The following is a 27,246-nucleotide window of genomic DNA, read 5'->3' on the forward strand; positions in this document are numbered from 1 at the left end:
TTTTACATTTTAACCCTGGATTCTCACTCTAGCCTTTGTTCTCACTCTCTCATGAATTTTGATCTGATTTGGATTATATGTTTCCTTTGTTTTTGGAATCTGACAAACTCCATAGGTATCTACTTTGTGTATGGTGATACAAAGCACCATCAGTGCAGTGTCACAGAGAAATCCGTTAGATTGCTCATAAGGTTTATATACCTTTTTTTGGGTGAACTCAAGTTCCCAAGAAATGTGTTTCCTTCCCTGCTGAATTCTCTCACCTATTTGCTCTCTCAGAGTGCCAGAACTTTCTCTCAGCTACACCTCTCTGTCTGCCTCCTAAATGGATCACACACTTTTCATTCCTAGTGAGATGTTGGATCAATTTCCTCTACCTCTTTTGTTCCTCTTGCTTTCTCCTGTTCTCATACTGCATCTTTCCTTCCTCTTCCTCCTCCCTTCCTGGGCAAGCTCCTGGAGAAACTGGCCATCTCCCAGCTTAACCTCCATGCTGAAACTGTTGGTAGTCTCCATGACCATCAATCTGGCTTCAGAGCGGCCAGAAGCACGGAAACTGCTCTCCTGAACATCCGTGAGGACCTGCTCTTGAACCTCGACTCCAACACTCCGTGTGTTCTCATTCTGCTCGATCTCTCTTCTGCCTTTGACACTGTCAACCATGCCATCCTGCTCAACCGTCTCCGTGATAACCTGGGTATCACTGGTCAGGCTCTGGCGTGGCTGACCTCTTTCCTTTCCAATCGACCCTCCCAGGTCCAACTTGGGTCCTTCCTCTCTGACATCTTTTTCTCCACCTGTGGTGTTCCCCAGGGATCTAATCTCTCTCCCTGGCTGTTCAACCAGTATCTGGCACTCCTTGCCCACCGCATCGCCGCTCTCTGCCCCTACTTTCAGTGCTATGCGGACGACACCTAGCTCATTTTCAGGCTACCCTCGGCCTCCTCCTCCTCTCCTTCCCTCATCTCTGACTGTCTGTCTGCCATCCAGGAATGGTGTGCCGCCAATGACCTCTGCCTTAATGCTAGTAAGACTGAGATTCTACTCATCGGCACACCCACTCCCTCCTTCCCTGTAGCTCTCTGGCCAGCCTCGCTTGGCCCTCCTCCTGCTCCTACCTGCAAGGCAAAAAACCTCGGGGTCATCTTCGACTCCACACTCTCCTTCTCTCCTCATATATCTGACGTCTCTAAGAAGTCACACTACCAGCTGCACCTCCTCAGAGGTATTCTTCCCTTCCTCTCCTTCCTCCAGAAGCTCACTGTCTCCCGAGCCCTGGTTCTCTCGAAGCTGGACTACTGTAACAGCCTCTATCTTAATCTGCCTGCCTCCACTCTCCGCCCCCTGCAACTCATCCAGAACAGAACTGCGAGAATTGCCCTTGGCCTCAAGCCCAGGGACCGTATCTCTCCAGGACTGAAATCTCTACACTGGCTCCCAGTGGCTGCGAGGATTATTTTCAAAACCCTCTGCATTGTCCACAAGGCCTTCTGGGGCCTGGAGTCTAAATTCCTTCAACTCTCTCTTCCTAAATATCTTCCTTCCCGAGCCCTTCGCTCATCCATCTCCAACTCCCTCAGGGTCAGCCGCTTCTCGAAGCAACGAGCTGGGGGTCGATCTCTCGCCGTGGCAGGGGCCTCCCTCTGGAACAGCCTTCCTGCCTCCCTGAAACTTGAGGAGAACCATCTCCGGTTCCGGAAGCACCTCAAAACCTTCCTCTTTGCTTCTGATTTCTCTCTCCCTCTCCCCTGCTAAATTCTCGACTGAATCTGCACCGAATCTGCAACTGGGCCACTCTCACCGATTTCGGTCCTGGGCCCAGCCACTCTCCTCTTGCACTACCTCTCAGGCAACCCCTGCACTTAGGGACTGTCTCTGTATCCCTACAGCCCCCCCTTTCCCAGCACTTGTCTGCACTTATCTTGCACTTTCCACCAGCTGGCCCTATTTATTTACTTTATTCTACTTACTTGTACTGCACTTCCCCCCTCCCCTTCCCCTTGCACTTTTCCCTTCCCACTACCCCTCCACTTGCGCGGTCTGAATGACACCTGGCCTAGTAGGATTGTTGTCTGTCTTCCCCTTGTCCCCCCCTCCCTGCCTCGTCGCGCCTTGAAACACTTGTGTATAGGCATGTTACAAATGCCATATCATATCATATCATATCCTTAACATTAGACAAATCTCTCCTTCCGAAAAGGTTGGTTAGCACTGCTTCTAACTTTCCTATCTCTCCATTCTGTTCCATTCTTCCCCCCATTCCTCTATCTCTTGTTCCACCATGCCTTCCTTTGCATTCTACTCAATGTTCCACAACTGTCTAATTACTGAGACTGAGTTTTTTTCTTTTCTCCTTCCTTCTCACCATCTAACATCCCTCGCCTCCTTCAACCCTGTCCTGCTTGTTTATGATGTGTACTTCATTCTCTGCTCTACTACTTCTTATTCTTCCAACTACCTTAATCCCCCTCTACCTCTTTCCTTTTAACCTCCTTTTAACATCCTCATGTAAATAGCCAGCCACCCTCATATCCCCTCTGTTCTGGTCACCTCCTACACTCACCTTTATTCTCCTTCTGTCCTCCCTTTATACTACTTCGCCCATCTTCCTTACTCTGCTTCTAACCTCCTACCCAGTTCCTCCAACCTTCCTATTTACTCTCCTTCAAAGCTCCTTTTAATCTCCTCCAGCTTTCCGCCTTGCACTCCTTCAACCCACCTTCCACACTATTTCAAATGTATTACTTACTCTCCTTTCAAGCTCCTTCAATATCCCTGAGCTGCAATTTGCCCACTTTCCTCCTCTCTCTACCACTGACTATCTCCACTATCTGTCTGCCACTTCATGAAACTCACACCCAGCCCTGAATAACATCAGTGTTTTTTGTGCATGTGCCTTTCCTCTTGGGCCATAAGCTGATGACCGCACCCAGCTGATTCTTATCATTAGGTTACTGCAGGGACTGGTGCAGGCCTAGTTACCCATGACTTTCCAGAATGTCCTGTTTTCAGATCCTGCTATGCACGGTGCCATTGACTGTGTCTTCTTAAGGCTGTCTGCCACCTTGGATGGGACGTTATGGTTTTGATTTGAGGAGCACTGCCATGGAACTCCAGTACACAGCCGCAGACACAAGGGAGACATTAAATGTTTTCACTCCTTCAAAAGTCTTTGCTGACCTGCTACTACAATTACTAGCCAATTGATATATGCCTTATATATTTCTGACATCTCTTCTTGAGTAGCTGAGCTATAAATATATAAAAGTAGTGAACAAGAATTCCTAACTGTACCGTCAGACTCTGTTCTATTGTGGAACTGCTACAGTATTGGACTTTGTGGGAGGAGTTTGACTAACTTCTGTATTTGACAGGGGACTGGATAGAAAGAATAATAATCTCCATCCCATTGTCACTTGTGAGGTCTAGTTCTTAGGAACAGAAACCTGAGTCACATTATCTATTATGGACCAGGAATCATCTGTTTCATGAATATGACTCCTTCAAGTAAAATATTATTAGAAGAGTGTTGAGTCTTTCTGAAGTCTGTACACACTCTGTAAACACCTGTTTGCTGCTAATTACAACTAATTTGAACTATTTTCTCTTACTAAAACCTAAAACTGTATTCAATTATTATTATTAGAAAATATATAGGGAGTGAAACCAAGGACAGCTAAGCACTGAAAGGGAAGGCAGCACAATACAACTAATACTTCACACTCCTGCTAAGAAAATAAAAGGAAAAAGCTAAATTAAAAGAAATTCGTTTTCAGCGCTGAACTAAAAGGTAGGTACTCAGCAAGTTATCTCAGAGATAATGGAAGAGCATGCCAAAGGCTGTGTGCCAGAACTAAAAAGGATTGACCACCAATTGTTTTTGCTGAAATTTGGGGATCTTAAGAAGCAGATGGGACATAGTACACAGTTGACAAGCTGTAAAAAAAACTGCTCTAATTTCACTTTTAGGTAGTGAGGACCAACGTTATGCACAGCCTGATGGACAACACAGAGAATCTTAAATTCAATACGGGCAGCCAGCGGCAACCAGTGCAAATGATGCAGGAGCGCTAGCTAAGGGGTCAGACGAGGCACCATAAGTGCCAATCGTGCTGCCGAATTTTGGAATACCTGCATCTGCAGATTCTGGTTCTTGGGCTGTACCAAGTAAATGCAATTGCAATAATCCAGTGATCCCATTATAATTGATGTCACCAATGTTGTTCGATTGGCGGGGGGGCAGCAATAGAAGAATCTTCCTCAGAGCCTTCAGTCTCCCAAACCCAGCATTACAGATTGAGATCTGGGCCTCGCGCAAGCCGTTGGGTAAAGGTTTCACCCCTAGGCTTTTTACTGAGGCACATGGAGCCTAGAGGGGCCCAGTGATTCAGGCCCGTACTGTGAGTTCCACAAATGATAAATTACATGAGGGCCGACCACTAAAATCTCTCTGCTGCTTCCATTCAATTTCAACCAGTTAACCGACATCCAGCCGCCTACTTTCTCCAGGCAGTCCCACAATTTCTTAGGGGATGCTGCTTAGGGGGAGTCCAGCCGAAACACCTGTTGTGTGTCATCGGCATTCAAATAAAAAAGGACTCCACATTCAGCAATAAGGTCAGCCAGAATTTGAACATACTGGTTTAAAAGAAGGGGGGACACGGCTGACCCCTGCAGAACTCCACAACAAAGTTCCACTGAAGAAGAAAAACAATTATGAAAGGAAACCGTTTGGGAACGGACCTCAACAAAAGATTCAAGCCATGCTAAAAGAGGTCCAGTGACTCCTGCTTGTGCCAGCCTGATAATAGACCACTGTGTCAAATGCCGCGTAGATATCCAGGAGGATCAGTACTCCAGTCTCTCCATGGTCCTGAAACAGCGCATGATCGTCCAGCAGTAATATCATTACAGACTCTGTACCGATTTTAGTTAGAAAACCATATTGGAAAGGGTGCAGACAGTGATTTTCTTACAGATATTTTGAAAGTTGCGGAGTAATCAGAGCTTCCATCAACTTCATCATCACTGGAAGAAGAGAAATGGGCCTATAGTTGGCACGTACTTGGGGGTCAGAGATAGATTCCTTCAGAAGGGGTAGAACCACTGCATGCTTAAGAGCGGTCAGGACTTTGCCCATGGAAAAAGAGTGCTGCAAAGCATCTGTAAAAATTCCAGTAGCCTTCTGAGGGAGAGCTTTCAGGATGCAGAGGGGTACCACATCCAGGGGCAAGGCCGATTTCAGGTCCTGAAGAGCTTTCCAAGTAGTCTCATCATTTGTAGGCTCAAGGCTAAACGTATTAGTTAAAAACGAAGAGGATAACCCTCTAATGCGCAAATCCTGGTGCTGTTGCACCTCCTAAGCAATGTGACTGTCTCTGATACCTTTGCGAATATCTTGGATTTTCTCATAGAAATAAATGCTAATTTCATCACATCGCAATTGGGCATCTAATGGTTTAACTGAGTTACCTGATGGACAGACTGATAACTCCTTTCCTACTAAAAAAAAATTCTCTAGAAGAGCAAGATGCCTCGGTTATCCGGTTGGCATAATATTTAGATTTAGCAACGCGGATTATGATAACAGAGCACAGCATGCTTGTAGCTATTCCGTGTGTCAGCCTCATATTTCGTCCGCCATTTCCTTTCAAAGCAGGGACATAGCTGCTTTTGGAATCTCAGTTCAGGGGTGAATCAGGCCTCACTAGGTTTATTTCTACCGAAATGAGGAAGACTAGGGGCCAATTTGTCTGCTACTCTCTCCAAAGAACTAAGGAAAGAGGAACACGGATCCACACCTTTCTCCCTAAAACTCCTATTTGCCTCAAGTAATGAGTCAGTCATCTCCTTGAAGTCCACTTTATGCCACAGTCTGTGGGTTAAAACATACTAACAAGGACAAACTATTTTTTTTTTCAGAGAAGAATTCTACTATTTTTCCAATGAATGCTTCACAAACCTCTCCCTGCAGTGGGTAGCGAACGGCACTAGTGACTTGTGTTTTCTAGAGAGCTATGCCTGGATGACATCTGCTGCTGAAGTGCTGCCTAACTTTCTGAAGAACTAATCTGAGCATTTCTCTGAATGTGGAACACTATACTATTCTATGTTTGGCCCCCTAAATAAGGTGAAATGCAGTCATAGTACACTACTCCCCTGGAGTCCAGAGACATCTTTTACTTGAGCATGCACTCTGCACATAATGTCTATCCAAGAAGACAACCTTTTTAAAATGCAGTTATCCTTCTTTTTACTCTTTGACATCTTCAATCCAATCAGAATGATGTTTATTGTTTGTATTCCTAATGCAGCAATTCCAGCTGTGCCTGAACTTTACCACCGCTAGCAACATTTTGTAAGGTTCCACTGTGATAAAACCAGTTGCATTCTTAGTGTAACCATTGCATTGCATCTCATTGTAGCCACATGCTTGATTCCAGGGTCCCCTTGAGCTCTGCCTCCTTCTCTAATCTAGCTTGCTTTGAGTGCATTGATAGTGTGGCAATCCCCCATTAACTAATCTAGCCACCAGAGCAGATGCAACAAACTAGCCATAATGCCAACCAACTCCCAGATGAGAGGGGTACTTTGGTGCACCAGAAACACTGCCAACACCCCTGCCTACCCCCTCCTTCCCTCGCACCTTCCACTCATTCAGCCTTCAGGGGAAGCACTCCCCTCATACACCTCCCTCTGCCGTCCACATACCTTGCCCCTAACATTCCCATAAAACCCTCTCCCTCCCTTGCATCCCTCTTCCCCCCCAACCTCACCCCCTCAGTCTTTACATCCCTAGGTGGCACTCAGGCTTTCCCTGCCAACACACCTTCCTCGGCAACCCTGCCAACCCTGACACACATGCTACAGGGATCCAAGATTCCCTTCAAACACAGAATCTGCACCACCCATACCCTCTCATCTCTGCACACCTCACCCTATCTCCCCACAGATCTCTGCCTGCCCCCTCACTTACACCATTACATCCCCCAAATCTCCTAAACCAGTGAAATCTCTTTTCAACGCTACCTTCAATGTCCACGGAACTAATCACCCCACCCCCCAGCACTTTTGACATTCCAATGGAAATCATCACACTGGTGTCATCTCCAACCCTAGTCTCTTCCGTTTTGTCCACCTCCATTTATCCACAACCCCTCTTGGCAACCCCAGGCACCATCCTGCACCTTCTCCGGCCCCCTTTTCACACCTGCAATTTCCTCTCTCACTCTCCCTTCACTCCGCCCCACCATTCCAAACCTCACCCCATGAACCATACATCACAATCACTCTTTTTACACCCTCAAAGAATACCCAGTGCCTCCCCAACCCACCATAACGTCAGAGACATCACAAACACTCTGCCTTCCACAACCACACCAATTCTACCTCCCACTCTCTATTCCTCTCACCACCCTACTTACCCTCCCCCTTATTCGTACCACACATCCCGGAAGGGCCTTCCCCAGGGGATCCCATCCCCAACCCTCCAGCACCACCTTCACTGGACCTCTAACGCTAACCTCTCTAGGGGCCAACAAGCCCACCTCCCCAATCTACTCTAATGCATCCCCCGATTCTTGTACTTCTCACTCTGCCCCCCACACCTCTTCTACTTATCTTGTCATGCACTTGCACTATAGGATTGTCACAAGGCCATTATAACCATTTATTTGTTCTTGTTGTTTTCCTATATGTATAGGATCCATAAAAATGTGCAATAAATAAAAAAATAAATACATTAATTAATTAATTAATTAACACCAGATCTGTTGCCAAAAACGGACAAAACATACATGACCTTTTTTCCTCAGAAAGCTCAGATATCCATTTCATGAAAGAAACCTGTTTTTTTGATTACTTCTGACACAGTGCTAGGCATTCCCCCACAGTTTACACACTCATCACTCACAACAGAGCTAGCAGAGCAAATGGGATTGCCATCCCCCACAAATCACACATCATTTCACACTCAGATGAATAAGCCTAAAACGTTGACTCGTACGCATAGCTTTTAATCTTCTACAGACATCACAGCTAACAGATACTTCTCTAAGTGACTCCATAGCAGCAATCCTGGTTGCCCACTGTTGTATTGTGCCTGTCTGAGGTGAGGTAGGTTGTGGTGTCATGTGGAATGTTTACGTGTGGATAATGGAATCTTCTGAAGGAGTGTTCTGTGTAGTGGCAGTTACAGCTGGCTGGCCCTGGGTAATGGGAGCCAGTGTTTGTCTAAGCTAATGTTCTTTATGTCTTCATGTGGATTGTAACTAAGTATCTGGAATAAACTTACCTGAAGAAATCTTAAGGAGCTTGGAACTTGCTTTTTAACACTCACCCCTTCCTCACCATGCTAGCAGAGCTCAACATATGGTTTGATGCTCCTCACCACTCCATGGTGTGACTACTCTGGTATCAGGCACCACACACACTGCAGGACATATCCAAGAGGCAATATTCCATTCCCCCAACCTTATCTGCACGGTCCCCGAACCACTCATATGGATAGACCATACTGCCATCTTCTCCTAGTCTCTTGACTAACACCAGACCATCCACCCCTTCCTACTTTGGAATAAGGTCATAGTAACTCAGAACGTGGTATACTCCCTGCTTTTCACCCTCCCAAATCTGCCAGTCAAAGAAGGTCTGCCCTCTATAACCCTATTTTACCAATTTCTCTCCAAAACCCTCAAACCTATCATCCCCACCAGATTGTCCTCCCACAGACAAGGCCCTTTCCCTGGATGTTCCACCCATTCTTTCAAAACCCTCAAGACACTTAACAACATCCTGGTATGAAGATGGTGGGTAGACCAATCTCCCGATAATAGAGCTGCCTATGCCCACCACATCCATGTGTACAAGGCAGATATGCGGAAGGCCAAAATATCCTTCTACTGGAACAGAATCTCCAAAGCCCGTAACATCAGCAAGGAACTCCTCAAGACCATCTCAGAATTCAAGGCCCCCTGTGCACTCACCCTCTCCCAATTCCAAAGAACTCTGTGATGCTTTCTGGGGCCATTTCTACAACATTTCAGTAGAAAGAAACTGTACCATGGATGCAAACCTAGCAGCAATTCAGCCCCAAAATCCTAAACTTGCGGCTGACTCCTTCAGCCCTCCTATCTCTTGCCCTATCTTCTTTTCTTTCTCTCCCATCTCTCAACCTAAATTCCTGAATTCCTGAAGCTACTTGTGAGCCATTGCCGTCCGGTTCCCCGATAGATTCATGCCCTCCCGCCATACTCAAAGAAATCTATTCTTCAATCTATGCACGCGGTATCACGAGATCCATAATCAATTCCTCTCTCACCTTAGGCTTATTCCCAGCAGTATTGAAGACATAACACATCAAACCCCCTCTCTAAAAAACCCACCCTTAATTCTCTACTTCCAGCCAACAACAGACATATTTCTAACAACCGCTTCTTAGCCAAACATACTGATCAAACAGCTTACTCCTAGCTTTGCCTCTTCAACAAATGCAACCTCCTCCTTGGCCCCACCCATTCTGGCATCAGACCCCTCTGTAGAACTGAATTATCCCTAGTCCGAATCTGTGATGACCTCAAAAGCACCTCAAACACAGAAGGATGTGCAGCACGTATCCTCCTTGACCTCACGGCAGCCCATGACACCATCGATCACAGCATCCTCAATGACGGACTCCACTCACTCGGCATAAGGGATGCAGCGATAAAGTGGATTTCCTCATTCCTTGCTAATATATCACAAATCACCATCCTTCATCCCTTAATCCCTTCACCTCGGACCCCCACAATGTCAGTAGGGGGGTACTCTTCAACCTCTAGATGAGCACCCTTTCTGCCCTTATTTTCTCTCATAACCTAACCTGCTACAACTATGCAGACGACACCCAGTTCATCTCCAAGATCCCTAAGGGCTGTTCCATCCCCCACCCCAACCTTGCATCCTGTCCTTATAGACATCGACCACTGGAGAATGGTTAACCCCCTTCTCCTAAACCTCAGTAAAACCAAAGTCATGATCTGCAGGAAAATGGCTCTCTTCCCCAACCCACACATTGGCCATCCTCTCTAGCCCCTCCCACTCCCCCCTCCATATCCAACTCAGTAAAGAACTTGGGATGCACCATGGATTCTGATCTGACACTCTCAGACCACATTCACTCTGTGGCTAAATCTTGCTATCTACACCCTGCATTCTCAGATGCATCTTCCCTTACCTGTCCTACCTTTGCAAAGTCACTGCAATCATGGCCATTATCCTCTCCCACCTAGACCACACCAATTCTCTCAACCTGGACGCCCCCACAAACATAAACTCAGTATGCTCCAATGGGTCTAAAACCAGCTAGACTCCTCCTGGCACTTGGTCCCAGAGAGCACGTAACACCCACCCTCTGTGTCCTCCATTGGCTCCCTGTTGGGTGACAGGCCACTTTCAAAGATGTGCATTACCCACTGTGCCCTCCACAAGACAGGCCCAGACTACCTTAAATTGAAACTCATCCACTACCAACCCAACAGAAAACTGTGATCAGGCATTGCACTCCTCCTTGTGATCCTTCCCTTCAAATCAACAAGAATAGTGGGATCCTCCTTCTCTGTCCAAGCCCCCTCAATCAGGAACTCAATTACACTTAGTCCAAAGGATAGACCCTTAAGATCTGGCTTTTCCCCCTTGCATCCTGACCAACTCATGCCACACTTTGGGTAATTCAACCACCTCTCAGGTAGGCCAGGGCAGCAATGAACCTGCTATGAAATGTACAGAGTGACAGAGAACTCTAGCAGACCACAAGACAGAATCCATGCCACGTGTAAGAAACCAAGAAACCAGCCAGAACACATATCACACTTCATGCTTGTGGAATATAGCTGAAGGCAAGACCACCTACTCACATGAAACTGCTATGACACACCACTTTTAAGACACATCACACAAGAACTCTGCCAAAAGGATGTAGCTATCCCTCAAGACAAAAATGTGGTCTAGCTGGACACATAATGAGTCTCCTGCACTTATATACTCATGAGACTATCTCACAGCAACCATCCACATGTCAGCTCGATATGGGAAGCTTGTAGGTTTTTGGCTACTCATACCCACCTTCGTATTTGCTAAAAATACAACATACCTTGGACTTCGGTACCCCGAGGGTGTTCAGTTTACAGTGCCTTTAGACCATACTAATGGGAAAAGGCAATATACAAATGACAAATTACATCACATTTAACTTTGCCATCATTCGATACTGAGTGCAACAGTGCATGTTACACCACCCGAGCCTCTTAGGCACCACCAAACATATTTAAAGGAACAACTTCCTACCCATACACATTCTCCAATGTATTTTACTACTCTGGGCTGTCCTCACCATGCCTGACACCATCTCTGTGGGAAAGTTAAGTACCATTCCTTTAGGGCCTGATTTTCAAGGTCTACATTCCCAATGCTGCTGGGGTGTGGTTGTGGAGCTACAATTGTGCAATGCTGCTTTGCAAATGATTAATGCGTTAGAAAGCTATCCAGCTACAATCTCCAGCTAACATGCTGGTTCTTACTCAAAATCAAAACCTGATGTTATGATTGTTAAATTCTACAATTTGTGAGGCAGCACCTAATATATGTTATATGGCATTTATATAGCGCCTACTGCCATCGGTATGGCCTCAAAGCGCTGTGGGGATGAGCGCCCTTTGGTAGACCGTAGTCAGAGATATGAGATGTGAAGGAAAGATTTCTAAAATGCTTGTGTGCATTTTTAGCTAGCATGAAGTATGTAGGGAGTGGCTAGGTCTCTAATAACAGCCCATAAATATTGGATGAGAGGACGGGTGCCGTGACAGATTGTTAGGGGAGTAGGTGAGAGATTTGACTGATTATGAGAATGTTTGTACTCTATTTTTCCGTGGGATTGAGCTGTATTGTATTGAAGGTGGTTGTGTATGTTGTGCTTGTGAAGTTGAGCAGTGTCTATTGCAGGTGTATGGAAGTGTGTGGGCCGTGCTCCATGCGGGATACAGCCATTCTCCATTCTAATCAAGTCCTTCAACATTCTAGTGAAGAAGGCTGCCACCTGGGTAGTGTGATGAATCTTGCAATGCCATCACTGCTTCCATGACGGGAAACTCCCCTAATGTGGCCAGGGTGAGGCAGACACTCTCTGATCCAAACCCTTGGGGCTGTTATTTGAGGAGGATCATGGAGGGGGAGATGACCCTCATGGAGTTAAAGTTGACTTGCCGGATGAGGCATGGTATCCCCCTTCTTCTTTTGAGGATACCCCTTTCCTGCCTTATGCCTTAATGGCATACTGTAACACCTCCCCTCAACCACCTAGGAAAGATGCTGAAGACCTTCTAATGAGAGCTGCATGTAAGTCATCAGGATCTGACTTAACCTCTACATTTAGTGAAAGCACCTGCTCAGCTTCTACCTTCATTTCATCTACTACTGACTTAAACTTTAAGAACAATTACCCAGACTTTCCAGACTTTACCTATAGAAATTCAAGAATGGGCTTCCATTCCCATAACTACCAAAGAACTGCAAGGAGGAAGATGAACAGAGGAATACAGATCAGTGACTGCGGGACATAGAGAAGCCAAGAAACAGATACAGTAACTGAAGAGGAGAAGCCAAACAACAGCTGCTGGCTTACCACTGGAGAAGGAGAATATGCAAGCCAAAGCCGGTGAGTCCACCCAGGGGAAGTAGGGTCAGCCATGCCAAAACCAAGTAAACATTAATGATGCACATGAGAGAAACAGTGTGAAAAAATATTTCTTCAAAAGAGGGAACGGAGGGAAAACACAAAGCTTTCAATTTTGTGAGTGTATGTTATTCACATGTAAAAGAAACCTTGGCAGGATAGAATACCATGCAAATATAACTTCAGGAAAAGCATCAGGAAAAGCAGAAACCAGAGACTATCAATTTTGGAGAGCTGTGTAGAGCTGTGGAGAGTCCAACCAAGAAAATACATGGGTCGGAAATATACCTGGCAAATTAAAAGTGTAAAAACCATATATGAGAAAATCCTGGCAGGAGAGTATACCAGGCAGTTGAACGTGAGTGCTTCTAAGATAATCCTGGCAGTAGAGTATACCAGGCAGTTACAAGTGTGTGCATCTTAGAAAGCTCTGACAGGAGAGTATTCCAGGCATTTGCAAGTAGGTGCATCTTAAAAAGCCCTGGCAGGAGAGTATTCCAGGCAGTTGCAAGTGTGTTCATCTAAGAAAACCCTTACAGGAGAGTATTCCAGGCAGTTGAAAGTGTGTGCATCTTAGAAAGCCCTGGCAAGAGTGTGTACCAGGCAGTTGCAAGTGTGTGCATCCAAGAGAGCCAGGGAAGGAGAGTATATCAGGCAGTTACACATGTGTGCATCCAAGAAAGCCATGGCAGGAGAGCATGCCTGGCAGTTGCAAGTATGTGTATAAGAGGAAGCCCTGGAAAGGAAGTGAACCAGGCAAGGACAAGTTGAACATTGTATGGTGAATACATTCATTAAAGAGATCCTGAGAAAAGCAAGGCAGGATTAGCAAAAGGGGTGTGCAGACCACGAGAAGAGGAGTGAAAACCTGGCAGGAGAGTATGCCAGGTATACTAACAAGACAAAGACAAAGAGACATGTTGTTCTTTTACACTAAATTTGTTATTTCCCAAGAACAAACTCAAGGAACTGACTTTGTTGAATAAGCAACCAAGGGAGGTGAAATCCAGGGGAAGGGTATCACACTCTGGAATAAGGAACTCTATCCTGTTGAAATCTTTGTCCTGGAGTTGCACATTTTCCTTTTTGAACATTTGTGAACCACTTATGGCCAAAGACATTACCATTTTCACTTTACAATGTATTTCTCATAATGTGAGTGCCAGAATTGTACTTTGGACATGGGACAGTTTTGCTTTGGACATTCTGACATCGACAGACCCTAGGTTTTGGTATTAGGTATGGAAACAACTCTTAAAGCAGGGACAGAGAGGAATTTCACCATTCCCTTCTATTTTAGTAAAAGTCTTTGACCAAAACCATGACTTGCTTGTGTCCGAGTCTCTTTCCTGGCTCCTCACAGTAGATGTAGACTTAGAGCTTATCATAAGACCTGACTCAGATGAAAACTGTGGGGGAGGAGGGTAACATTGTCTACTCCTCAGGTGCCCCCTTATATTTGCACGGATTGGGTAATTGCTCAACCAGGAGATGAACTAAGTCTGTAAGGATGCTCACAGGAAGAGCCAGGTTTTGTGTGCCTTCCTTAAGACAAGGTGTTATTTTGTGGAGCGGATGGTGAATGGGATCGAGTTCCAGAAGGTGGGGGCTTGGACTGAGAAGGTGGAGCCCCTTATTCTGGTTGATTTTGCCACTTGCGTTTTATCTGAATATTCTGCTATGACTATATTGTGTATGTTTATGCTGCAAATATTCTGGACCTATGTTGTGGAGAACTCGGTGGGTTATGCACATTGCCTTGAAGGTGGAGCTTTACCCGATCAGAAGCCAATGAAGGACACGGAGGGCAGGTGAGATGTGTTCTCTACAGCCTAGTGCTAGCAGGAGCCTTGTAGCAGTGTTTTGAACCCATTGGGGTTTCCTTAGTTTTGATGCAGTGGCCCCAGGTAGCATAGCCTGATTGTAAAAGGATGATAGCAAAGATCCCCGAGACTCTGTGTGGGAAGGTCAGGTAGGCAACGAAGTAGCAGAAAATACATAAGTGTAGGTAGTAGCTCTTTATCACAGAATTGAGTTTTGGTGTGGATGTTTCATTGAACTCTACACATTGGGGAAGCAGTGGACTTGTAACATTGTATGCATGGAACGTCGGAATTGACAATGCATTTCCCGAGCTATGAAAAATGGCTTCTCTGATGTTACATGTGAGATGGTAACTGCATCGCAAGACAGACTATTAATGTCACATGTATGGAAGTGATTTCCCTCTAAAGGGAAAGACATCTTTTTGTATCTGGGGGAGCTTTGGGTATGCTCAGAACGAGAGCTTCAGTCTCTCTCAATTGTGGATAGGATGTGCTAGAATTGCCCTGCATGATCTCACAAGGGATTTGGGAGGGTTAAGGCTCATAGAGAATGCCTGCCTCAATTGACTGGTGCAGAGAGCAGAATCCAAGACTCCAAGACTTGCTTGTAATGAGGCAATGAGAGTATCCCCGGCCATGTGAGATGGACTAAGACAGGGTGATCAGGGGGTCATCCCCATTCTGCAACCTGTTCCTTTAAGTCATCAGCTTGGTGGAAAACATAGCCAGCTAGGGGACTTTGCTATATGCCCCAGAAGCCTGGACTTTGACAAGCGGAAAATAATTGTCATTTCCCAGCTCCTGATCTCTGCTGTCTGTTGTAACAAACCAAGTGTTTCACAATTTAAACATCTGAGCTACATCTGGTAGCAGCTGGAGCCATGCGTATGGGCACTAGAACAGCTTGAAGTCTTTGGATTGGGAGTGGAATTTGTATCTCATCTCTTATCAGTGATGGGCTGACTGTGAGATCATCATTTATCCTCAATGACGCATAAGAATCCCACTATGCCATACTAGAATGTGTTTCACTGACTCAGACATATTCCATTTGTATGCATTTAATTCAGAAAGTTGATGAGAAATGGAACCGTACGTCGATGTATGGTGATATCGGAATGTGTGTTTATTTTGAGAACATGAGGCCTTCATTTAGCCAAGAAAGAGAATCCATGTTCAATAATGCGAATGCAGGCAAAAAGAAAACAAATAGATTAGCAATTTAACAATGTATTTATTCTCACATTTTGAAACTGCTGTACAAGCACAATTATTTAGAAGAAAAGTGTTGCTTCCAAAGTAACACTGTTAAATCTTAATGCTTCATTGTATTTGCTGTATGCAGCTGCAAAGGTTATGTCATGAGGGCTTGATTTTTACCTTTGTTGGGATGCATGTTCAGCTCACCGCCCTCCCAAACGATTCAGACTGAGGAAAATATATTAAACTATGGAGAATGCCTAGAGGGTTGTGTAGCGGGGTGGGGGGTGTATGGGTAAAAGTAGCCTATGGAGAACGCATATAGGGGAAGACTAACCATTGCTTTGCGATAATGTTATTTAGAATACATTTCGACATTCATAACATGAAATAGGGTTGCATTCACGAATATGCCTGAATTCTCACAGGCTGTGTTGGAGAGACAGAACAATGAGGCTTCATCTGTTGCTTGATCATCACATTCCAATTCCCAGGCACAGCAGGGAACATGCACATACAGCCACATATAAGTGTATCGAGTTGGCGGGCTGTGCCCCAGTATGTAGGCCACACTCATGGGAGCCGGGGCAGAGGTCTTGAGCTGCCAAAACAGGAACTGAGATTTAGGGCACTAGTGTCCCCCAGAAGAATGTCCATTCTATTTGAACTACCAGATGTACAGGAATAGTGATCTTAAATCCTTCATGAACTGGATGGATTATTGAGACACCAGGGCCATATACAGGGAGGGGCAAATGATACAGGGGGAAGCTGAGCACAACAAGGCATGTGATGTCTACCAGGGAGAACAAAGGGTGATGCCAAGTTATTAGAATATGACAGGGAGGCATGATGGGGGCACCTATGTGTTTGCTATGAAAAAAGAGTTACCTTGTTGCAAGGACCAGGCTGACCTCGAAGTTATCGCCTGTGTTCATGCTGACAACCAGGTGCACATCTCGTGGTAAGGAGTGAAGATAGGATGTTACCATTTTAAGATTAACCAATTACTTTGCATTGTTTAGAGGTGAAGAACTCCTCACCAACGTGCGGAGAAGATGGCAATGAGGAAAGCACCACCAATTATCATAGGGGCCATATGTAATCATTAGCATGCATATAGGTGGCAGCTAATGAGGGTGGGGGATTAATACTGTATTAAAAATGTGTCATGGTGTTTGTGCTTATAATGCAAACCCCATTTTGACTAATAGAGAGAGCTCTGTGACCATGGACCTATAATACCGCTTTCACCATTTTCCTTTTTGCATAGAAAATAAAGCTCTTGTTTTTCACGAAAAAGGGTGCACTAGCCTTTTTCCCTAAAATGTTGTTTTTTTCTATGTCTGGTTGTTGAGGAGTTACCATACACCTTGCATGTCGTCTGAAATAGAGAGGCATCAGAGAACCTGTGATTGTGCTAATTGGAAAAGACTGAGCCCTCCTTGATGAGTTTGTAGTAATATTTTTTCTATGTCTGGTTGTTGAGGAGTTACCGTACACCTTGCATGTCGTCTGAAATAGAGAGGTATTGTGCTAATTGGAAAAGACTGAGCCCTCCTTGATGAGTTTGTAGTAATATTTTGCTTAGTGCTTTGAAAGTAATGGAATGAAAATATATATTAAGAGATGTTGATTTATGGGATGTTGGAACACGGTCTAGGATTCCATGGGAACCTATATATATTCGTCTCATATGGGTTCACCTGAAATGCTGCTATTAAAGGTTTGACAAACTAACAACACCCTAGATCAAAGCCCATGTTTGTTTTAGGCAAGAAAGAAACTAGGTCACAAACCTTAACTTTGCTTTTCTCTCAGAGGTTGAATAGTACTTCTTCCAGTTTGGAAATAGGATTTCAGGGAGACCCTGATATTAAATAGATTGTCATACAATGTATGTAATGCATTCAACCCCAAAAGCTGTTATAGTATTCATATTTTCAATACATTTGCTGATTTGAGGCATGATGTTCATTAGTACATTCTGTGTGTGTTTTTGAAAAGTCAGCATCTTCCAGATTAACCTCTCAATGAGACACCCTGAAGCTGCAGAATATTTCCTCCCAATTCAGGTCCACAACTTTACATTAAGAATTAATTGCCTCCAGCCAAAGAGGCGAATAAGGTGCATACCAAATGTAAGACAAGTGTGGTATTCAAAAAGATGTTAGTTTTAGATGTTTGGTCCTGTATCAGATACATTGTTTGTGTATGTCAAAATATGGCTTTTTCAGTCGATAGACACTGCATATGAGTGAAGAGGAACACTTAGAAAGAGGAATATACATAATATTTGTTTTTTTTATATAGTGGCAAATTAAAGGGGAAACTGTTCCAAAGTGTTCCAAAAGTCACACAGAAAAAAAACATACATGCATACATAGAATTAAAATACAATCAATCAAAATTCATTACCAGTGCAAAAGAATACATATAGTGAAAGTGCAAAGTGCCCACTAAAATGAAAATAGTAAGTAAAACAAGTATCTTTTTAGAGTGCAGTGGGGCGATTATAATCACAGCCCCACTGGTTCCTAATAATGACAGAAATTGGTATCTGTGTCAGATTATCACTTAAAGAAATAATGGACATATTTCATGTTAAAATAATTTCAGAGTCCCCTTTCCTCTATCACTGGACCCATGTGTTAAGAGCCAGGCTCTAAGCACATATTTGGCAACACAACTTAATACATTGATTTATGGTCCCTTTACATAGCCCCAGTGCCTCAATAGTTGAGCAAAAAACGGCTTCCCTGAGAAGGGGGCATAATTGTCTCACCCTCTGTGGTTTGGTGGCCACACATAAGAACAGAAAGTGGGACACCGTCTCGTCTCCCAGGCCACATGCAGGGCAAACCTTTGAGCCAAACCCAGCTCAACGATTGGTCAAAGCTGTAACCGGTAAGGTCCCAAGCCACAGTCTTACAATAAACGATCTTGCATATGAGGGGGATAGATAGCTGAAATAGCTTTCCAGACCACATTCATATTTAGAGCAGAGATACCCCAAGCCACAGTACACCATCCTTGCATTTTCAATCATATTTGTCCTTGACATGACAATGGCAGCTTTCTTAATTCTTCCAACACTCTGGCCTTGCTGAGATCATACACGTCATTTATCACATAGGCCACCCAAGGAATGGTTTTGACTCCCTCAAGACCCAGTTGATGTTCCCAGTTGATGTTTCAAGGCATGTAAATACTTCCCCAGATCTTTGGAACTTCAAAGCCACACCCAGTACAATATTGGAGAATCCAGATCACTGCTTGTTTGTACACTGAGTTTCAAATGTATAAGGGCATTAGGGGTTGAACTGGGGAGCTGTAGCAGTTGTTTCATACATCTGTTTTCCTCTCTAGCAAGACAGAGTGTGCTTCAGTTAACCCATAGTTCTGAGCCATAGCCTGTTTGCAATAGAGCTCAACGGCCATGTGAATTATTAGTTATGTAACAGAATCCGCCAACACCAGGTTCTGGATTGTGTGCTAGGTTCCTACAGCCACCTGGAATCCTGGTGCCAGAGAATCTCTAGTTTCAAAAGTAAGGCTGTTGTAGAATAAGTTGGCTGGGCTGCTAACGCTGTATCTGGTGACACCCAGTGCATCTAGAATAAAAGAATAAATTGTTCACGTCAAAGTTGCATATTCATTTACAATACCATACTTCATACCGCACAATATTGGTGACAAGTTGGCTGGTGCAGGGACCCCAATGGCAGCCCAGGCCAGGCACATGAACAGCTGCTAAGAGGTCATTTGCTGGCAGATCGGTTGCTGTGTTGCGGGACTTGAAGTGAGTGTATCTTGTGTTCGCCGGGGTGCAGCGATATCAGTGCATCCTGCTAGCCTGTTGGGGGAGATGCCAGGTCTGAAATCATTTGCCCAGTGGTTGCGAATGTCATTTTGGGGTCAGGTTCCCCCAGGGCATCCCAGGAGTTCCCCAAATGGCAACCATTTTGGGGTCAGGTTTGTGATTGTGTGCCGCACAGAGCCTAGCAATATTGGATTGATTGTGGTTTTAATGCAGGGATCAAGGTGTGACTGGGATTGGTTGACTGATACAAGGAGCACTATTCCAGTTGACTGAAACAAGGATGAATATTCCAGGACATGATTTGTTTTGCCTGCAGCAGGTGAGTCGCAGATCAAGTGGTGTGACTGGAGAGAAGGTTTTTTGAAGCATCTGCTTGAGGTGTATGGGGGTATGATCGCGGCAGATAGAAAATACTTGCTGTTGTACCATTGTTTGGATCAGGAGGGGCAAGCTGTTTTCAGAAAACTGCCAGATCTGCCTGTTGCTGAGTCGAAGGGCCGAAATAGTTTCAAGATATCATTGAGGAAGCGGGACAAAAATGTTATGAAGATAGAGAATACATTTCTGGCCAGGTATCACTTTGCAGTGTGATTTTCGAAGAAAGCTGAATTCTTTGATACATTCATGACAGTCCTGCATGGACTGGCTATCAAGTGTGATTATGATCACTGCAGCAATGAGCATTTAATGGATCTACTGATGATCAGATGTTGCAATCACAAAGTGAGAGAGGAAATATGGGGAGAAGGTGGCACTGGAGTGGATATGACTGAAGCCTGTTGGCAATACAGCTCAACGGCCATGTGAGTTATTAGTTATGTAACACAATCCAGCAACACCAGGTTCTGGTTTGTGAGCTACGTTCCTAAAACCACCTGAATCCTGGTACCCAGGGATGTTTAGCTTCCAAAGAGAGGCAGTTGTAGAGTAAGGAGGCTGGGGCTGCTAACGAGGTATCTGGTGACACCCAGTGCATCTGGAATAAAATAATAATTTGTTCACCTCAAAGTTGTTTCTCCATTTACGATACCTTGCTTATTACTGCAAAATACAAAGCTCTTGGCAACAGATTAAAATGATCAATTACCAATTTTTACCAACATTTTGGTACTTATTTCCCATTCGAATGAGTCGTGTAGTGAGTCAGAAGAAGGAGGCGGATACACATTGGTCACATTTAACTGTTTTATTTTAAATAATAAGAAAAATGCCTAACTCGCCCTACTGCTAGGTGAATTTTCCCTACCTAACCTAACCAAACTAATTAACGGTGCTTGCCTGTCATCAGAAGTCCAAAGAAATAAGTTCAAAACTTGCTTCTATCTGATGCTACCACTAAAATGAATAACTAAAGATTGCCCATATTTATATCTTCCAGCACCTTCCCTTTAGCCATATGTCTTGGAGCTTTATTTCAGGGTTTTTCCTATTGCAATTGTCTGATTTTGCCACTAACTGGAAACAAGTTAGTAGAAACAATTTATCCAATTTCAGTGTCAATTTCATGAGCTACTGTAATTTGTGTTGTATTTTCATAGGTGGGCTATCCCAGACTTTGCGAGACCTATCAATGTTTTTCTTACTGTCTTTCTGTATGTAGTCTTTTACATTCCTTCCTCTGTATATAGTCCTTAAGACTCTTTAAACTTGACACACTTTTTTGATTGAGATTTGGTTTACCCTTAACAATTGTGTGACACCACCCATTCTTTGGTACTTAAATCAGAGTGGTTTTCAAAGCTCTTAGCAATGGCTTCCAATGTTCATCCCTAATAATACTTGCCAGCTTTCTAGCTGTTTCCCAATCAATATAGTTTTACTTTCTTAATGATTCACAATTAATGTAGGGGATGACTGTGATGCCGGAAATGCATCTGAGGGACAGGGCCTCTGAATCCTTGTCCTTTTTCTGTTTTTACCGTGTGTTCTGTCATGTTTTCTGCCCAGGAGTCCATGAGGGACTCCTGGCAGTGCAGCTCTCTTTTGGTTTGGTGAACAGACCCATGGGATACCCTTATGGCACCCATGGGTAGGGGTACAACCCTGTGCCCCTAGTGTATGTTTTTGGGCACCTGTGGGTGGCCCACAGAGCAGGGTATGGGCTGGTGGCAGCTCCATGCTGAATTTGACAGGTGCTCTGGGTGTCCTCCATTTTGGGATACCCAGGCCCTGCCATTGGAATCAGTTGATTCCTGATAGGAAACAAGATGGCCCCTGTGGCCTCTTGCTTTCTATTGCCTGTTATCTTGTTTTTCCCAAAGTCCTGGGAAGCCCTGACTCTGTCCCTTCCCCCTGACTGGCTGTTGGGTGGAAGTTCCATATATGGTGTTGTTGTGAAGGCCCAGCTAGACTGACTGGAGCCTTCCCAGTGACTGTATGTTGTGGGTACCTCCTGTGGGTGGGACCTGGGTGAATGGAGTGTGTGACCAATATACACTCCTTGTTGTGGTTGTCTGGTTTCTGGCATGAGAGACAAAGACTGAGACAGCCCTGCCCGAAACTGGCCTGAATGCAGTGTGTAGTGTTGAATGGCTGGGTACTTGTCCCAATCCACATTCCTTGTTGTGAGTGTCTGAAAGGGAGGAGTGTGGCCTGAATGCACTGTGTGCCTGATTGGCTGACTGACTGCATGAATGCCCTTCTGTGTGATTGGCTGCTGTGTGTGTGCCAGCAGTGTGGATGAGAGACAGAATAGTATATCTGGGGACCTCTCACCACTGGAAATTGTTCAGAAGCATTCAGAAGCTGAGTCTCCACTCAAGAGTAACTGGATTTGCTGATCCTCGACGTCCAACTGGAAGAAGAAGACTTGCTGTGGCATTTGCTTCGACAGAAACGGAAGGTTGTCGACATCGTCGAGGACTGACCCGAGAGAGGACCTGGTAAGGCGCCCTCTTCCCGTGCTCCGAGGGACCATCGAGCACCGCTGAATCTTCGCCGAAGCTCCCTGGACGCCAGACCATCGAAAGGCTGCCGACCGGAGAAGGGGACTGCCGAGGAGACCGAAGTAAAGCACCCGGACATCGACGCTGTCGAAGTCCATTGCCGTCGACCAGGGTTCGCAGGTCTGTGTAACCGCTGGAGGCCCGTCGAAGTTGTGTTGCCCAGCCGTGGGAACCACTTGACGCCGTGCCGCCGACGACCGGAGCCGTCCGCTCCTTGCCTAAGAACATTTGACTCAAAGGACTCCCTCGTCCGCACCGTCGACCGCTTTTGCCCTGCCGGAGAAAGTCGAGGACGACCAACGCGCCGAGGAGAATCCGCCGGTGGGTTTCCCGCCACCTCACGATCCCAAAGACTCGAGCGACTCGACGCCCTTGCTGGGCTCCCGTCTCTACAATCTTTGCGGTCCAGAACTATTGTCATCGAGGTGCCCCGCACACCTCCGCCTTGCAGGACGCCGACGCCCCGACGCCGACGAGCACCGCTCGGACGAAGCTGCCGCCTCTTCGACATCGTTCTACCTCGTTTGTCGACGGACGTTCGACGCCCCGTGCCTCCCGCTTGAAAGGGAAGGCATTCAAGAAGGGCCGTCGATTCCCCGTCGCCGAACCCCGAGGTCTTCGACGTTTCTCGACGCCTCTCGACGATCCGTGACTCCTGCTTTAAAGGGGGTCATTCAAGAAGGATCTGTCGACGCCTCTTCGAAGAACTCGACTCCACCAGGTACATTGGGGGGGTAAAAACATTGTAGGAGGGAATAAGACTGTTGAACAATATATGGACTGGGCTTGTGTTATATCTCTTTATTTTACAGGTTGCCCAGGTGGGGGGATCTCCACACAGAACTGTGTCCAGTAGCTAGGGCCAGTATTCTGCCTATTGTTTCAACCATCTTTTATCTCTCCTCTCTCTATTGCTGGTTTCCTTCTTATTGATCTGTGTGCCATTTTTACAGTATTGTGAATGCACTTTAATGAGGTCTAATATTAGTGGTACCACTTTAGAATTGTAGATATTTATCATTATTGGTTTTCCTGAGCACAAAGTGCGTTGTTGTGATAAGTGTACATAACCCTTGAATATTAATTATATAAAGACTGTGTTTTCAGTAATACAGTGTGTGGACATTCCTTTGTGGGGGGCTTGGGGATACACTGTACTTAAGAACCAGCCTGCATCACCTCCTGAGAAGCTAGGCCTTGATTGCTCGTCCATCGCTACAGTATTAGAGAATCTTGGCTGGGGTCCTCTGTGCCTCTCCTCTACCATATAGAGAGCGGAAGTACAGACCCCCCCACCGGTCTTGACAAGCTGGTGGCAGCGGTGGGATGCTTATGGTTTTAAGACTCAGTGTATAACCGTGCCACTTACAAAATATCCGCACTTTATTAGATTAAGGTTTGGGTGTGTACCAAATAACTGCATTACAAGCAATGGAGTCCATTGCAAATGGTAAATTGACTCGGATGAGCTTAGAGGCTCTCCAGAGTGCTTGTGGAGCCAGGGAGTTAGACTTTGTGGATAAGTCTAGGGCTGAGCTGATAGCTGCCCTGGTGGATTACCAGACTGATGGTGAAACTCTTGAGGAAGGGGGGGATGCAACCAGTGAGGACTCTGCCCCTGGGGTTGTCGCTGAATCTGTTTCTGGGAATGCCACCATTCCTGCTGCCTCTGTTCCAAACCCCAGCAATTCCATGGAACTTGAGTTATTGAGGATGAAGTTAGCCTTTGAATATCGCAAGTTGGAAATAGAAGCTGAGCTTAAGAAAGAGGAGCTGGCACAGCAAGTGGAACTCAAGAATAGGGATCTTGAACTCAGAAATAAGGACCTTGAACTCAAAAGCCAGGACACTGAATGTCAGAGAATCCAGCTAGAGAAAGCTAGAGTGGAGACTTCAGCTAGATCCAGTGAGAGTGTCAGGTCCCCAGCCACCAAGTTTATGAAAGATTTGGTTGGTGTGTTTGTGGAGGGTTCAGATATCCTCCAATGGATTGAAGCGTTTGAAATGGCTTGTGCAATTCATGATGTAGATAAAAGAGATTGGGCTAAGTGTTTGTTAAGCAGAGTGCCTCAAACTGGATATGACTGTATTCTGAAGCTGAGTGTGGAGGAAAGGGGTCAGTATGAGTGTATGAAGTCTGCTTTGATTGCCAAGTTTGGCAAGACACCTACCCAATACCTTAAAAGGTTCAGGGATTTTAAGAAAAGAGAGAATGTGTCTTGGGTTGACTGGGTGAGTACTGCGCACATGAACATGATGGGGTGGATTGACGGTTACAAGGTGAAAACTTTTGTTGAGTTGTCCCACCTCTTGTTTTTTGAGCATTTTTCTGAAGCCTGTTCACCAGAGCTGCGTCAGTATGTGGCTGACCAGAACATTTTGGACCCCTTTAAGCTGGCTAGGTTGGCTGACAAGTGGGTCTCCCACCGGGTGTCCCCTAAGGACTCCAGTGGGAAGGACAAGGACAAAGAAAAGGGGACCTCTCAGAAAGCTGAGGAGTCCCAAAAGCAATCACAGTCGGGTAAACCAAAACCTTCCTCTCCTAAGACCCAAAAATCTGGTGGGGATAAGTCCTCTGTGGGTGGGAATAAGAGTAGTGGTCCACCTGCCGCAAAGCAGGTTCCCAGTGGTTCCAGTACCGTACCCCGCACTCCTGGCACTTGTTGGGATTGTGGGGCTCTGGATCACAAAAGGGGTGACCCCAAGTGTAAAGGTAAGGCACTTGGAGTACAGGCTGTCAGCCTGACCTACCCTTACCCCGTGGCTGAGGTGGAGGCCACTGTCCTCCCCTCCTCTACAGGAATCACATTTGGTGCTCCGGTAGAGATTTCCTTAGTGTCCCTTGGGGCCTGGGACCAGTACGCAGAAGTACTGGCAACTATCCCGCAGAACACCCGTAGGTTTTTGAGAAGTGTCCTCTTGAATGGCCAGCCTTCTACTGGTTTGAGAGACACTGGGGCAAGCATGACAGTGGTGGACAGGACCCTGCTCAAGCCAGAGGACTATGTAGGTGCTCCTCTGAGAACCACCAGGTTAGCTGGTGGGCCTCCCAAATTATCGCCTGTAGCCCTAGTCACACTCATGATTGGAGACAAGACAGCAAAGCTTCCTGTCCTGGTTCAGGACAATGTCCCTGCTAACATTCTGTTAGGAAATGATCTAGTAGAGTTGGGGTTGATCTCGGATGGTCTTCCCATGACTGCTGCTGCAGTCACTAGGTCACAGGTGACACCGGGTCTGGCTGTGAGTCAGGTACCCGAGCCAAAGGCGAGGCCTAAGGCAAGAAGAAGGAAGACCAAGAAGGCCACCTCTGTGGAGGGAACACCTTCTCTTCCTGCTGTTCCGACAGCACCCATTGGGATCCATGCTCCGGACGGGCTGGGTCCAGCGGAAAACCCAAACTCAACTCCTGTGGGAGAAGAGACAGAAGACTCTCCTGTGGGAGAGGTTCTCAACCCGGAGGATCATCCCGACCTTCAATGCTTGTTAGCTGAAGGGGGACCCTCCCGGGCAGACTTCTGTAAGGGACAGAGAGAGTGCCACTCTCTCGAGGGCCTGAGGAAACAGGCCCTGTCCCAGGCACAAGGTGAAGTGCCTAGGACATTCAAGATTTATTGGGAGGGTGAGCTCCTTGTTAGTGAGCCCACTAAGCCCGAACCTGGTGCCCGCAAGAGGTTGGTGGTACCCCAGGTTTACAGGCCCTTCCTACTGCAGTTGGCGCATGAGGTGCCCTTGGCTGGTCATCTTGGGACCAAGAAGACTAAGCAGAGGCTCTCTGCCCATTTCTACTGGCCACGGATGGGAGTAGAGGTGGAGTCCCACTGCAGGACCTGCCCAACTTGTCAGTTGTCTGGCAAGACTGGAGGCAGGGTCATTGCCCCACTGCAGCCATTACCAGTGGTTGGCACACCATTTGAGAGGGTGGGCATCGACATCGTCGGTCCCCTTGACCCTCCCACTTCAGGTGGACATCGGTTCATCCTGGTCTTGGTAGATCATGCCACCAGGTACCCTGAGGCAATACCCCTTCGGACTGTTACTGCCAAGGTGGTTGCCAGGGCTCTCCTGGGCATTTTCACCCGTGTTGGATTCCCCAAGGAGGTTGTCTCTGACCGAGGATCCAACTTCATGTCTAGTTACATGAAAACCATGTGGAAAGAGTGCGGGGTAACCTACAAGTTCTCCACCTCTTACCACCCCCAGACCAATGGTCTGGTTGAGAGATTTAACAAAACTCTCAAGGGCATGCTAGGTGCTTTGGAAGAGCCCCTAAGGAGGAAATGGGATCTCCTCCTGCCATGCCTGCTGTTTGCTTACAGAGAGGTACCTCAAGAGGGTGTTGGTTTCAGCCCCTTTGAGTTACTCTTTGGACATCCCGTGAGGGGGCCCCTCGCCTTGATCCGAGAAGGCTTGGAAGCCACCCCTCCAGGTCCCGCCAAGCAAGTGGGGGACTATGTGTTAGGCCTCAGGCGGAGGATGACACAAATGATGGGTCAGGCAACAGCAAATCTCAAGGCCAGCCAGGAATTGAATAAGTACTGGCATGACCTGAAAGCTTCGCAAGTGGATTGGACTCCGGGACAGGAAATCCTTGTGATGGAGCCTACCAAGCCTAGAGCTTTGGCAGACAAGTGGACTGGACCCTTCAGGATCATCTCCAAGATGGGCGAAGTCAATTATCTGGTGGACATGGGAGCCTCTGGGGTAGCCCCCCAGGTATTCCATGTCAACAGGCTCAAGCCTTTC

This window comes from Ambystoma mexicanum, chromosome 2q, assembly GCF_040938575.1.
Source record: "Ambystoma mexicanum isolate Mex_15411 chromosome 2q, UKY_AmexF1_1, whole genome shotgun sequence".
Lineage (NCBI taxonomy): Eukaryota > Metazoa > Chordata > Amphibia > Caudata > Ambystomatidae > Ambystoma > Ambystoma mexicanum.